At 48.5% G+C, this 12,691-nt stretch overlaps 1 long non-coding RNA gene across 1 annotated transcript in view; it reads right to left on the reverse strand.

The window, feature by feature from the left end:
• The window catches only part of LOC119106487 (uncharacterized), a 1,469-nt gene extending 457 nt beyond the window's left edge, over window positions 1-1,012 (reverse strand). The window contains exons 1-2 of the long non-coding RNA XR_005095150.1: window positions 730-1,012; window positions 83-328 (exon numbers count right to left, since the gene is read on the reverse strand). This is a non-coding gene — a long non-coding RNA (uncharacterized LOC119106487). The remainder of the gene's footprint in view (window positions 1-82; window positions 329-729) is intronic.
• Between the last annotated feature and the right edge of the window lie 11,679 nt (window positions 1,013-12,691).

Here is a 12,691-nt window from a genome sequence, read left to right on the forward strand (position 1 = left end):
TTGTTATCGTGCGGTAGGACATGATTCGTGTACATAACAACATATTGGAGGATCATAATGATGAAATATGTTCATATCGTACCATGCTGCCGGGCACGACGTGCTGCTGCACGATCGGTAGCAGCGTTTGGGTGGTCCGATCAGGGACAACCTGCAGGTGGGCTTCTCCGGCGGAATCCACCATTCCGAACACCCAAACTTCGGATACAGGCCGGGCTCGATGATTCCTTGTGCGCTTGGCCCTGGCTAACAGTGTTTCGTCGATCTGGACGAACCCATTTGGTCCGCCCAGAAGGGCCGGGTGCCGGAGCATGTCAGCAGACATCACCTGCGAACAGACACAAACAGTGCAAGGATTATGTCTGCTCAGAACCAACGGTCAGCATATCCTTGAACGATCGGCTGATACTACCTTGATAAAATTCACCCGCTCAATCACATATGGTCGGCTGTTGTAACAACACGGAGGCGAGATCAGATATTTCAGCGACACACTCAATGAAAAAGCCCCAATGCACAACAACCCGCTTTCTCCGTACATGCAACGTTGTCTAAAGATAGCCATGGAACAAAGCAGTATTTGGGTATATACTTAATAACACATCGCTTAGCGCTGACTATGTTGCGACGACTTGAATCAACGATGTGAACGTTCTCTTATTTGTTGATGAAGTAGAGCATGACATATGCCAACTTTATGTTAGTAAAGTTTTTAAAACTATGCCCCACCTCGCGGAGAAAGTTACTCCAATCCACCACGGCCTTAGGCGACACCTCAGCTTCCTTGGCGACCTGATGAGCTGCCATTCTCTGGGAGGTAAAATATACTATCAAGACAAGCTGACGCAGCTCTAGGTGTGACCCTTCAAAGAACGACCCTTTCCTGATGCTTGCGGTCATTCGGCAGCGCCGGTCCACGCAGCGCCACACAACGCCATCCACTGCCCTCCGTCTGCGGCCCTCCGCCATATCTGCGCCGCACTTCTCACAGACTGCTGCGGCTGCCCGAAGATGCTCATTCCTGTGAAACAGATAAAACGCTGAAGCCTGGAAAGCTGGAAAAGGAGGTTTTTGGTGCCCCTCGCCCAGGAGGTTGATATTGGAATTCGGCAGGATGGAAAGCACGGACGCAGCAAGGATTCATTTCAGGAGGGGTCCGGACCTGGGTGGGTACGCATCACACCGATTTTCGTATGTTCTGCCCGTTACTTATTACGACACAAACGAAAAATCTGGCCGTAAGCAGGGACCAGACCCTCGGACCCTCACCATTTTCTGTACAGCGGTCTTCATTCGTGACGTAAGGGCGGGCTCAGTGTGTGTTGGGAGGAGCGCGGGGGGGGGGGGGGGTGAGGGCACGGGACCATTTGTCATGTCTCTTATGCGGTGGCGCAGGCGGGGGGAGGGGAGGTCACAGGATCCCTTTTAGGTTTCGGGTAACTTGAAAGGCCACTCGGGACAGACAAGAGCCAAATTGGAGGGCCCGAAAGGTCTGAAAGTTCGGCCGGAGGTCTTATTCAGGGGATCTGGCCCGCAGGGCCGGGCTTTTCAATGCTGGCCAGAGGACCTTTACGCCAATCAGGGACATTTGAGGCCATAAGCGCCTTTATGTCAGTGAGGCATCATCAGTACCGCACGGTCGGCGTCATGTCGATATAGACTTAGTGGCCACTTTCCAGCCTCCTAAGCGGCGACGAAGCCGGAGGAGAGAGCGACTTATATTGGTCGGGGTCACTGTATGATATATTAGGATAGATAAATATGTATATATATATATATATATGTATATATATATTTATATACATATGCATATGTGTATACCTATATATGACATTTTCGTCGACCGTTCGCCGCCGCTCAGCAGTAACTACCTGGCCGAATTTGAGCAGCCTATGGAAACTGCAACGCCAAGCGTCCAGGTTTGGTCTTAAGCTTTCATCTTCAAAATTACGTTGCATGATGTTTTCCACTACTTGATTGTGACTGGATGTTGCAGATTTCCAGGCAAACATGAGTTGGCCATGTCGGTGCAAACTGCTTACCCATTTCCACACCGAACAGCTGACCCGCTGTCAGTCTGAGCACGGGGGCCCATTTCCTGAGCAGGAGCAAGGCCGGGGGGCACAACATGCATTGTTCTGCGCCCCTAAACAGTGGATGGGGTCCCTGTGTCGGTCAGGGGCCCAGTGTCTAACAGAGTGTCATGTGTTGGCTAGTGGCCCCGAGAAGGTCACGAACTTTATTTGAAGAGTTCCGAAGAGGGGCCAAAGGGCCCCTCGCCACCAAAGACCAAGGCCCAACTGGGAGGCCGAAGGGCCCGAAGGGTCTCTCGGCCTTAAAGTAGGCCATATTAAGGACCTCCGCCCGTAGGGCCGATCTCAAACGTCAGTAAGAAGTTCTCCTGCATGGATTGGGGACTGTGTTTTCAAGACAGCGGTAGCTAGTCTAACGATTTTCCTTACCTGAGACACGCAATAGCGTCATCAACGGTACGCAAATGCCCGCTCAGACGACAGCAGTTGTCTGGCGCAGGTTGCGCCATATCGATCACAATGTCCGTGCCAGAAATGAACCAGGCCAGGTATGCGTGTACAGGCAGCCAGCAAACACCAACAAGCTGGGCGTGTTTGTTCCAGTTGCAGTTTTCTGCTCCACAAGACGTTCATAATCTGGTACTTGACGTGGTACTTTGTACCGAAATGTGTATACTTATTATCTGCACAACGTGGTTAGACTGTTTTAAAGTAATCTAAAATTAAAGTTATTCAACAAAACATACAAATACGTTAGCATTGTGGTCTAGACTTCTTTTCATTTTCCTCACCTCTTTCCAAGGTCATTTGGCCTCCGCCCGCACAGACAAAGGTGTGGTAGTGGCGCAGGCGGAAATGGGGCACAAGGGGTAGTTGCCCCCCCCCCCCCCCAGCCACACACTCACCATTTAGGCCCTGAAAGACCCGAGAGGCCCTAGTGACCGAATATTTAGGCCCAGATTGAGGATCAAGAGGATGGCCGGCTGGATACCCTTCGCTCGGGTGTGTGTGTGTGGGGGGGGGGGGGGCAAATTGACCACCCTGAGAGCTCGGGAACTAAGAAAGCTAGTGACACCAAATCTTTATGGTGTGCTGATCTGTACGTGACCTCACTTAGATCAAAGTTTCAGAGTCCTAGTTCATGACCTTCGGATCAAATAAGATCAAACAAGGTCAATTTCCAGGTTGGGGTTCTAGGTGCCCCCAGAACTTAGATAACCGTTTCAAAGCAAAAGGTCGCGTGCACATTTCAGATGAGTGGCCTTTGGACAGACAATTCTAGCGGCTGAAACGTACAATGTCCGCCTGTGCTTATTAACGGCCCTAATGGTAACTCGGAGTGAACTCATCCAAATGAAGTTTTGTTCAGGATGACTAGTTCATTGCATCCATGGTAATAACCAAGTCATATGCGTGTTCTTTAAAGAGTGTTACTTGTGGTTCAACTGATGGAAGCCATGTACACACGTTTGAAATAGGCAAATAATGCTGACGGCCGAAACGTCAAGAGTCCGCTTATGCCTACCAGCTGCCCCACTGGTAGCTGAGAATAGACTTACCTGAGTGAAATTTTAATCACGAATGATTTGAAACACCTAGCAGTAGTTTTCAAATGGACCAAAATAAAGGCATGCAGTGAACTTTGAGATTTTGTCGCAGGCGGCCGCAAAGTAAATTGAGAACGTTGGTTAAAAAAGACGGTTTGTCGACTCGCACTGAAACCCGAAAGATAGGAGGAGGGACGCCTCAGAAAGTGAGAGTGCCCGCATTCATATTGAGGCCGATTATTCCATTTATTGTTACAGGGTGGAACTGTACATTCTCAGAAAGTAGGGCTGCGATGGCATCCACGAAACTCCGTCCTCCGTCTGTGACACAAGGGCACATCTTCGTTTATGTCTCTGGCCCAGATATGTGGATTTCTCTGATTTGCGATGTCATCCGTTGTGCTCTAGTTTTCAAACCTACATCTGTTTCATGATATATGCAAACAGCCGCATCCAAACCTCGCTTCAGACTCGCAAGGCGGTTTGGTACTGCGCCGGCCTGAACGTGCGCTGTGGCTAAGTACCTAATAATAAACAATGAGAAAAAGTCTTGTATTAGTGATTGCACCGATGGAAACTATACTCACTCGTTTGAAATGGGCAGATAGTGCTGGCGGCCGATACGTAAAGAGTCCGTTTATGCCTATCACCAGCCTTTTGGGTAAATGAGAGTGGACTCACCTGAACCTCAACGCGTGCAGGAGTTATTTGGAACACATTGCGGTGGTTTCTGAACGCAGCAAAAATGTCGTGCAGTGAAATTGGAGATGTCACAGCAGGCGGCCGGCAGGTAAATTGAAGATCTTGAGCGGGACGATGGCATGTGGACTGGCGCTGCCTGCCGAAACTAAGGCGGAGGAGCAGCAGCTCAGAAAAGACTGTCACCCATACTCAATTCGCATTCGATTCTTCCATTTGTTGCCATGGGGTAAATGGTCAACATTCTTGGACGGCGGGGTGCCATGGAACCCCCGGAACCCACGTTTCTATGACTGGATCCAAAAAGGCACAAGTTAATTCATTTCCCCGTCTCAAATGTGTTCGCTTCTCTCCTATATCATGCGTGACCATTGTGCGGTTTGTTTTAGACAAGTACATGTTTCATGACATGTACATCCAGCTGCATGCAAACATTGTTTCAGACTGGCAGGCGGTAGTGCGTTTACCTCAACGTAAGCTCTTGGTATGTGTCTAATAATACGTGATGGTCCACCGTGGCAATATGGCGAAAAATGCATGCTTAAATTGCTCTCTAAACATTTTTAAAATTACTTCCGCTAGTGATTGTATGAGTTGAAACTACACTGACGTTTGAAGTGGGCACATGATGCTGGCAGCCGAAACGCTAAGAGCCCGATAACTCTATTTACCGGCCCTATGGCTGACTCAGGGTGACCCCAACCGGGTGGCATTCCGTTCAAGAATTATACAGGGGCTTACGGGGGTGATTTTGAGTGCCGCAGTGTTGGCGCGTGGAAGGCGCGCCTCCAGTTCCTCCCGCTTGGACCAGGGACATCGAGGGACCTGGCGCGGAGGCGGCGTGGTATGTAGGCAGACACACATGCATTCGAGCATGTGGGTTAGGGTATGCACATTGGGAGAACAGCGTTCCCCACATGATTACGAGGAGCATCATTAAACTCTGCGAAGCAATGTATTTTTATGTGTTAATTTTTGCGGTCCCTCGTTGAAAAATGAGAAGCACGTTTAATTGAATCTACCCTTTAAACATGTTGTGGTATATATATATATATATATATATATATATATATATATATACATATGTATCCAGCCATTGTGCTATTTTTGACGACAGAGACGAATCTCGCAAAATTTGCATGCTACCTTGGCTGCACGTTGGTGAGATACGGGTTGGAGTGGTGGACCTGACTGGCGGAAATGGCGTTGTCATGTTGTTTCGGATCTACCACGGACCACACATGCGCATCTGCATGTTTTGGTCGGGTTGAAATTGGCTACTAGTGCTGTCGACCGTAACGTTAATGGTCCGTTTATGCCGATCAGCGCCCCCAATGGTACTCAGAGTGCGCCCACATTAATGAAATTCGATTCAGTAATGGTTAGTTCACTATCTCCATAATAGCGAAATTTCATGCATATGCTTAAAATATTGTTTGCTAGTGATTGCACCGATTGAAACCATACCGACATGTTTGAAATGGGCAGATACTTCTGGCGGCCGAAACGTGAAGTTTGCTTATACCTGTCAGTGGTAACTTTTTAATTCCCTATTGGTAACTCGGAATGGACTCAGCATAATTGCATGTTGATCAGAAATCACCTGGAAGACAGCTGAGAGCAGTTTTCTTCACGCAGAAAAGTTGTGCCATGCAGTGAAGGTGGGGACTTCATAGCAGGCGGCAGGAAGGAAAATTGAGGCGCTGGGCTGGAAAGGTTGTAAAAACTGTCACTGGCACCGGAAACAGACGAAGGAACGGCCCAGAACGTAATAATTCCCAAAGTCACATTGCAGTCGATTCTTCCCATCTAATATCATAAGCTTAATGCTCAACATTCTCAGAAAATGGGATGCCATAGCACTCACAAAACTACCGCCGCCTAGGAATCATAGGAACCTTTCAATTGATTCCCGTTCCAGACAAATTCACTCATCTTGTTCGTCAGGTGCAGCTACTGCCCTTTTTCAGATCAACATAGTTTCATGACACATCCATACAGCTCCATACAAACGTTGTTTCAGACTCGCAGACGGTTAGGCACTGCGTCGGCCTTAAGGTGCGCTTTGGCGGAGGGCCTTATAACCTGTGTTGATTCCTGGCGATGACCTCCCACGGCTGGAATATTGAATTTTCTCTTTAAATAAATCCAAAAAAGGTTTCCACTGCTGTTCACACCGCTGAAACCATATTGGAACGTTTCGTATGGACAGATAACGCTGGCGGCCGAAACGTCAAGAGTTGTATTGCTATCAACAGCACTATAAGTAAGTTTGCTGCTGCTGTGTTTCTCTTGGGTGTTGGCTTGGTTTCTCTGCGTCATGTGTGAACATGGAGCTTAATTTGTTTCTGCTAAAGACACGTTGTATGATGGGTATATGCTTATAAGCTGCAGGCAAACATTTTCTTTTCTCAATCTCGCTGGTGGTTAGGCACTGCGTCGGCCTGCACGTGCGCTGTAGGTATGTACCCGTGGTGGTCCGCGGCAGCAATCTTCCAAGGATTGCCCATTTCAGTTGTCTGCAGACACTTCACATATGGTGTCCGTTGGTGATTGTACCGATGGAAAATATATAATGGAAGACATATAATGTGACATCAGTTTCGAAATGCTTAGAGAACAAATGTCATATGCGTCGCTCAGCAAATTACTGCCGCGGACCAGCACTGGTTATTAGGTACAAACCCGCAGCGTACCTTGAGGCCGCCGCAATACCTACCCGCCTGTGAGCAGGACACAAGGTTCGCATGCAGCTATATGTGAATGCCATGAAATGTGTGTTTGTTTGAAAAATCAAGTATAATAGTCACACATGGCATCAGAGAGAAGCCATCACATTTGGGACGGGGAAATCTATCACGTTGTACATTTGGGCTGCAAGCGTAGAACCGTGGGATCTCTACGTTTCATGGCACCTCGCCCCCTTCCCCCCTTCCAACATTGTTGACATTTATCCTATGGCAACCAATGACAAAATTAAATGCAAAATGAGTATGGGCGACACCTCTTTCTAAGCCGTTCCTCTGCCTAGGTATCGGCACACAGCGCCAGCCCACGCATTACCTTTCCAGCCAAGCACTTCCATTCACCTCCTGGCCGTCCGCTGTGAAATCTCGAATTTCACAACTGCACTCGAATTTCTGCATGGAATATCTCTTCTGCACTTATAAACAACTGCATGGTGCTCCAAATAATTCCTGGACACAACATCATTGAGCTAAGTCCACTCCGAGTTACCAATAGGGCCGGTGATAGCCATAAGCGGACTCTTTAGGTTTCGGCCGCCAGCACTATCTACTTATTTCAAACGTGTCATTGTAGTTTCCATCGGTGCAACGACTAGCGAACATTATTCTAAAGCTGTTTAAATGGCATCTGCAATATTCTAGCCCCGGCTAGCTTTTCACGGACACACACACACACACACACACACATATATATATATATATATATATATATATATATATATATATATATATATAATATACATAGACTATATATATATAGACCCATATATATATATATATATATATATATATATATATATATATATATATATGGACCCTGAGTGAGGATTGCATTTGCATTAGCATCAAGCGACCAGTTGACGATGGCTCAATGAGAAATGCACGCACTAGCCCTGAATTACCAGTTACCAGGCAAGTCATTTACACGTTATTGCGTGTTGGTCATGTGATGGTCGTGACCAATGATGTCACTTTTCTCAAATCGGTTGGAAAGGAAGAGGATGAGTCAATTAAGTTGACCTACCCCTCCAACCCCCAACTCCTGATGTTTTCATGGATATTGGTCACTGATTTACGTCCCTGATGTCAGAATTTCATTTGAAATACGTTTGTTTGGTTCCAAAATTTTCTGATCTTGATGAATCTATCTATCTTCTATCTGTATATCTATCCATCTATGTATCTATCTATCTGATAGATATGATAGTGTCACTGTCTATCTGATAGATATTATGATGTCACTATCTATCTATCTTCTGTCTATCTTCTATCTATCTACTATATTGCTAAAGGAACAGTGTGTGCGTGTGTCCGCCATTTCATTAGGATCACCTGGAGGCCAAACGGTAAGGAATTTTTCAATGAAATCTTCACACGACCGACATCCGCTGGCGGCGCGTGACCGAGTGGCGTCCAAATTCTGCATTTCACAAAAATGAGCGCGTGCCGAGCGAAAAAGGAGCGCAAAAATCCCGTTGCGTTAACGCGGGCGACGCCAATTTAGCGATGCCGGCCGACGGCCCGACACGCTTCGCTTCCCGGAGCCATATCTCGTCAACTAAGAGTCGCAGCGACATAAACTTATGCCTTGCGATTGAGTACTGAATGGGCCATCGCACTTGAGTGATTTTTTCCCGCCACGTGACACGTGGCACGTGCACACGTGTTGACAAGATGAAATCGGCCGTTTTTGACGGGTTTTTACGTTTACCGCTATATCTCGGTACACAAAGCACCTAAATGCCTGAATGTTATTTCCCAACACTTATGACTGGAGCGGCTTCACTTTCAGCTGCATCGCGAGTTTGTGTAACGCACCGTTGCGCTGCAAATTGCAATACAATTTGCAACGGGCCGAGTTTTAAAAACCGGCGTCGAATACAAGCCGCTATACCATGAAAACTATGCGTGATCTAGCGTTGAAAACTACATCAGCGTATCGGCCGGTTCGTCCTGTCTCTGATTCACCCCTTTGTTGATCACATTTTTAAAACGTCGCTCGCAAACGATCCTAGACTAAGGGGCTGCATGCTGGCATTTACGCCGCGACGGCGGCGGGTTACTACCGGCCTCCCGGCGTTCACCATGGGCGTTGAAGGTCAAAATGGCCCTTCGCACAGCCGGCTTTCGACTTTGTTCATCTCGCCGGCCCTTTGATAAAACGACGAGCACAACGGTGTTTGCCAACGGGGAACGGGGCCATGTAGCGCAGCGTGGGGCCTGTTGTGGCGCACATACCTGCGAGCGTGACGTCACGGGTGGCAGCTTGCGATGGTGTTTGCCAATGGGTGATGATGATTGGGGTTTTAGGGCGCGTCGACTTCTAGGGTCATTTTGCGCCCATAACAGCTAAGTGTTTACCGTGGCGTATAAATGGCTGTGAATCCTACGCTTCTCAAAAATGAAAACAGCTGTCCGGTGCCAAGCATGCGAGAATCGTCACCAATAAGGTCTGAAAAGGTAAGACCTGACGCATCTCGTCCGAAGTAAAGTGCCCGCTCTTCTCTGAACTGTGGGCAGGAGTGAATAACGTGGCGAACCGTAAGTGACGCACCACAGCGAGGACATTTAGGGCGTTCTTCACCGCACAAAAGGTAGCTGTGTGTTGTGTGCGTGTGGCCAATTCGTAACCTGCTGAGGGTTACTTCTTCGTGTCTCAGCTTACGTGAGCTTGAAGACCATAGACCCAGTTGTGGCTTGATCATCTTTAACTTATTGTTTAGAATGGCGTCCCAGCAGCGCTGCCATTTCGCCTTCACAAAGGTCGCGATTGCAGGGTAAAAGTCCCTTGCCGGCAAGGGTAAAGAACGGGTGCAAGGTGCACGCGCTGCCCGTTTTGCGGCCGCGTCAGCACGCTCGTTACCTGCGATACCCACATGACTCGGTATCCAACATAAGACGACAGTTTTACCAGCAAGATCCAGCGCTGTCAGGCGAACTAAAATATCCTGTATAATGGAACAAGGTGGGTTATAGGTTGTCAGAGCCAACAGGCTGCTCAAAGAATCGGATAAGACCACGTGTGAGTTGCTCTCACCAACTTCGATGAAGCATAGGGCTTTACTGATTGCAACGAGCTCGGACGTGTAAACTGAGGCGTGTTTCGGTAAAAAAAGGACCGGGTGGCTTGGTCATTCACAAATGCAGCACCAACACCTACCTCCGTCTTCGACCCATCAGTATATGTGGCTTGAAAACCTATGTACGACCCGATGTGCTCCAGAGCCTTCGATCTCAGGTCGCATGGGATCGCTCCCTGTTTGCTTGTGCATGCAAGGGATACATCCACTTTTGGTGAGATTAGCTCCCATGGAGGCACTAATACGGGACGCGACCTCAGCACACCACGCAACCTTATGTCGCTTTCCCGGAATAGCTTCTTCATGTGGACACCAAATGGAATAGCGGACAGCCTTCCGCTACTTTGGAACTTGCTTTCCACATCACGTGAAAAGATTGCTCGGTGAGTCGGATGGTTGGGAAATTGAGCCAGCTTGCAAAAGTACCGCATGCCAAGCATTTCCCTTCTCAGTGCCAACGCCGGTTCATTAACTTCCACGGTAAGGCTAGCAACTGGCGACGTCCTGAATGCCCCCGTCACAATGCGTAATGCGGTATGGTGCACGGTGTCTAATAAACGTTTGCAGGAACTCGGCGCACGGTCATAAATAAAACAGCCATAGTCAAGTTTTGAACGTATAAGTGAGCGGTATAGCAGTAGCAGTGTTCTTCTGTCCGCTCCATAAGATGTTCGAGACACGTACTTCAATATGTTCAATGCTTTAAAACAGTTGTCACGTAGGGTTTTCAAATGTGACCCATACGATAAACGGTTATCAAACTGCAGACCCAAGAAGCGGGTACTGGGTTCGTTTGGGATGGTCTGGCCGTATAGCCTTAAAGCCATAGCGGGGCATTGACGACGTCGTCTGCAAAAGTGCATAGCAACTGTTTTCGAGGTCGAGAAACGTAGTCCGTTTATAACGCTCCATCTTTCCAGGCTGATCACAGCCAACTGCAAGCGACGTTCCAAAGAGGCAAAGTTTGACGAGGCATACCAGATGGCGACGTCATCCACGAAGAGAGAGCGGCTGACCGACTTTGGAAGGGAGTCACCAATATCGTTAATCATAACCGCGAACAGAGCGACGCTCAAAACGCTACCCTGGGGCACGCCATTGTCTTGTTGGTACCTATCCGAGAAGTGTGAGCCAACACGAACTCTGACAGAACGATCGGTCACAAAGTTCGCTAAGGACGTGCCCATGGCTCCTCGAATGCCATAATGAAAGAGCTTTTTCAGGATGCCGTAACGCCACGTCGTATCATAAGCTTTTTCAACATAAAAAAACACAGCGCCAACATGTCGCTTTTCCCTAAAACTGGTGCGAATGTCTGTGTCGAGAGCTATGAGATGGTCAATGGTACTGCGATTTTTTCTGAATCCACATTGAGCAGCCGTAAAAACGTTGTACCGCTCCAAAAACCACGACAAACGCACATTTACCATACGTTCCATCAACTTACAAACGCATGATGTCAGTGAGATAGGGCGATAGTCAGCAGGGTCAGCCCCACTCTTACCAGGCTTGAGCATAGGGACAATATGTGACTCACGCCACGACTCCGGAAAACCTCCATTCTCCTAGAGATTGTTGTACGCCGCTAAGAGGGCCTCAACTACTGAAGTGGGAAGTTGCTTAAGCATGGCGTTGTGAACTAGATCTGGACCCTCTGCCACATTGCGCAGCGATCCGATCGCAGAAACTAGTTCGGCCATTGTAAAAGGTCGGTTATACGACATCTGCTCCGTCGTGCTGAAGTCGACAGGGGATGCCTCGCAGCGGATCCGGTGACGCATAAACTGCGGGACGGCATTGCCGTTACCACACCGTTCGGAGAATGCGCGGGCGATTTCATTTGCTACGTCAGCTGGGTGTATAATGTCACGTCCATTGATACGGAGCACAGGGTGTGGCACAGACGAGTGCTGTCCAGCAATGCGTTTGATCCGTGACCATATATTGGATACAGGTGTTTGGCAGTTTAGATGGCCGACGTACGATCGCCACGATGCCCGCTTAGCCTCTAGAATGGTACGTCTAGCAGCCGCTCATGCTCGTCGAAATGCAATAAGATTCTCAGTGGTACTCCGACGGTCAAACTTTCTAAGGGCCCTCCTACGTGCACAGATTGCGTCCCGGCACCGCTGCGTCCACCATGGGACAGGAGGACGACGAGGGCAGCCCGACGTTCGCGGTAAGCACCCTTCTGCAGACCGCAAAATCAGCGATGTCAAATCCCCTACCGACGAGGGTTCACCCGCTGGCTGCATAGTAAGGGAATGCCCGATCCTTGCTTGAAAGTCAGTCCAGTCGGCTTTTCTAAAATTCCAGCGCTGTGGCCGAGAACCAAGAAAAACGTCAGCCCGGTACTTGATCCAGATGGGGAAGTGGTCACTTCCCATTGGATCGTCTGACACCGACCAGTCAAAATGGTTGATCAGTTGTGGACTCAAAAGACTTAAGTCGATTGCTGATGCCTGTCCTGATGGGAGTGTAAAATGAGTACGAGTGCCCGTGTTTAAGAGGCACAACGATTCTTCATGTATGAGGGCTTCGCAGCGTTTCCCGCGAGTGTTTGTCTTGACACAACCCCACGCTGA

Source organism: Pollicipes pollicipes, unplaced genomic scaffold (genome assembly GCF_011947565.3).
Source record: "Pollicipes pollicipes isolate AB1234 unplaced genomic scaffold, Ppol_2.1 Scaffold_6138;HRSCAF=7277_pilon_pilon_pilon, whole genome shotgun sequence".
NCBI lineage: Eukaryota > Metazoa > Arthropoda > Thecostraca > Pollicipedomorpha > Pollicipedidae > Pollicipes > Pollicipes pollicipes.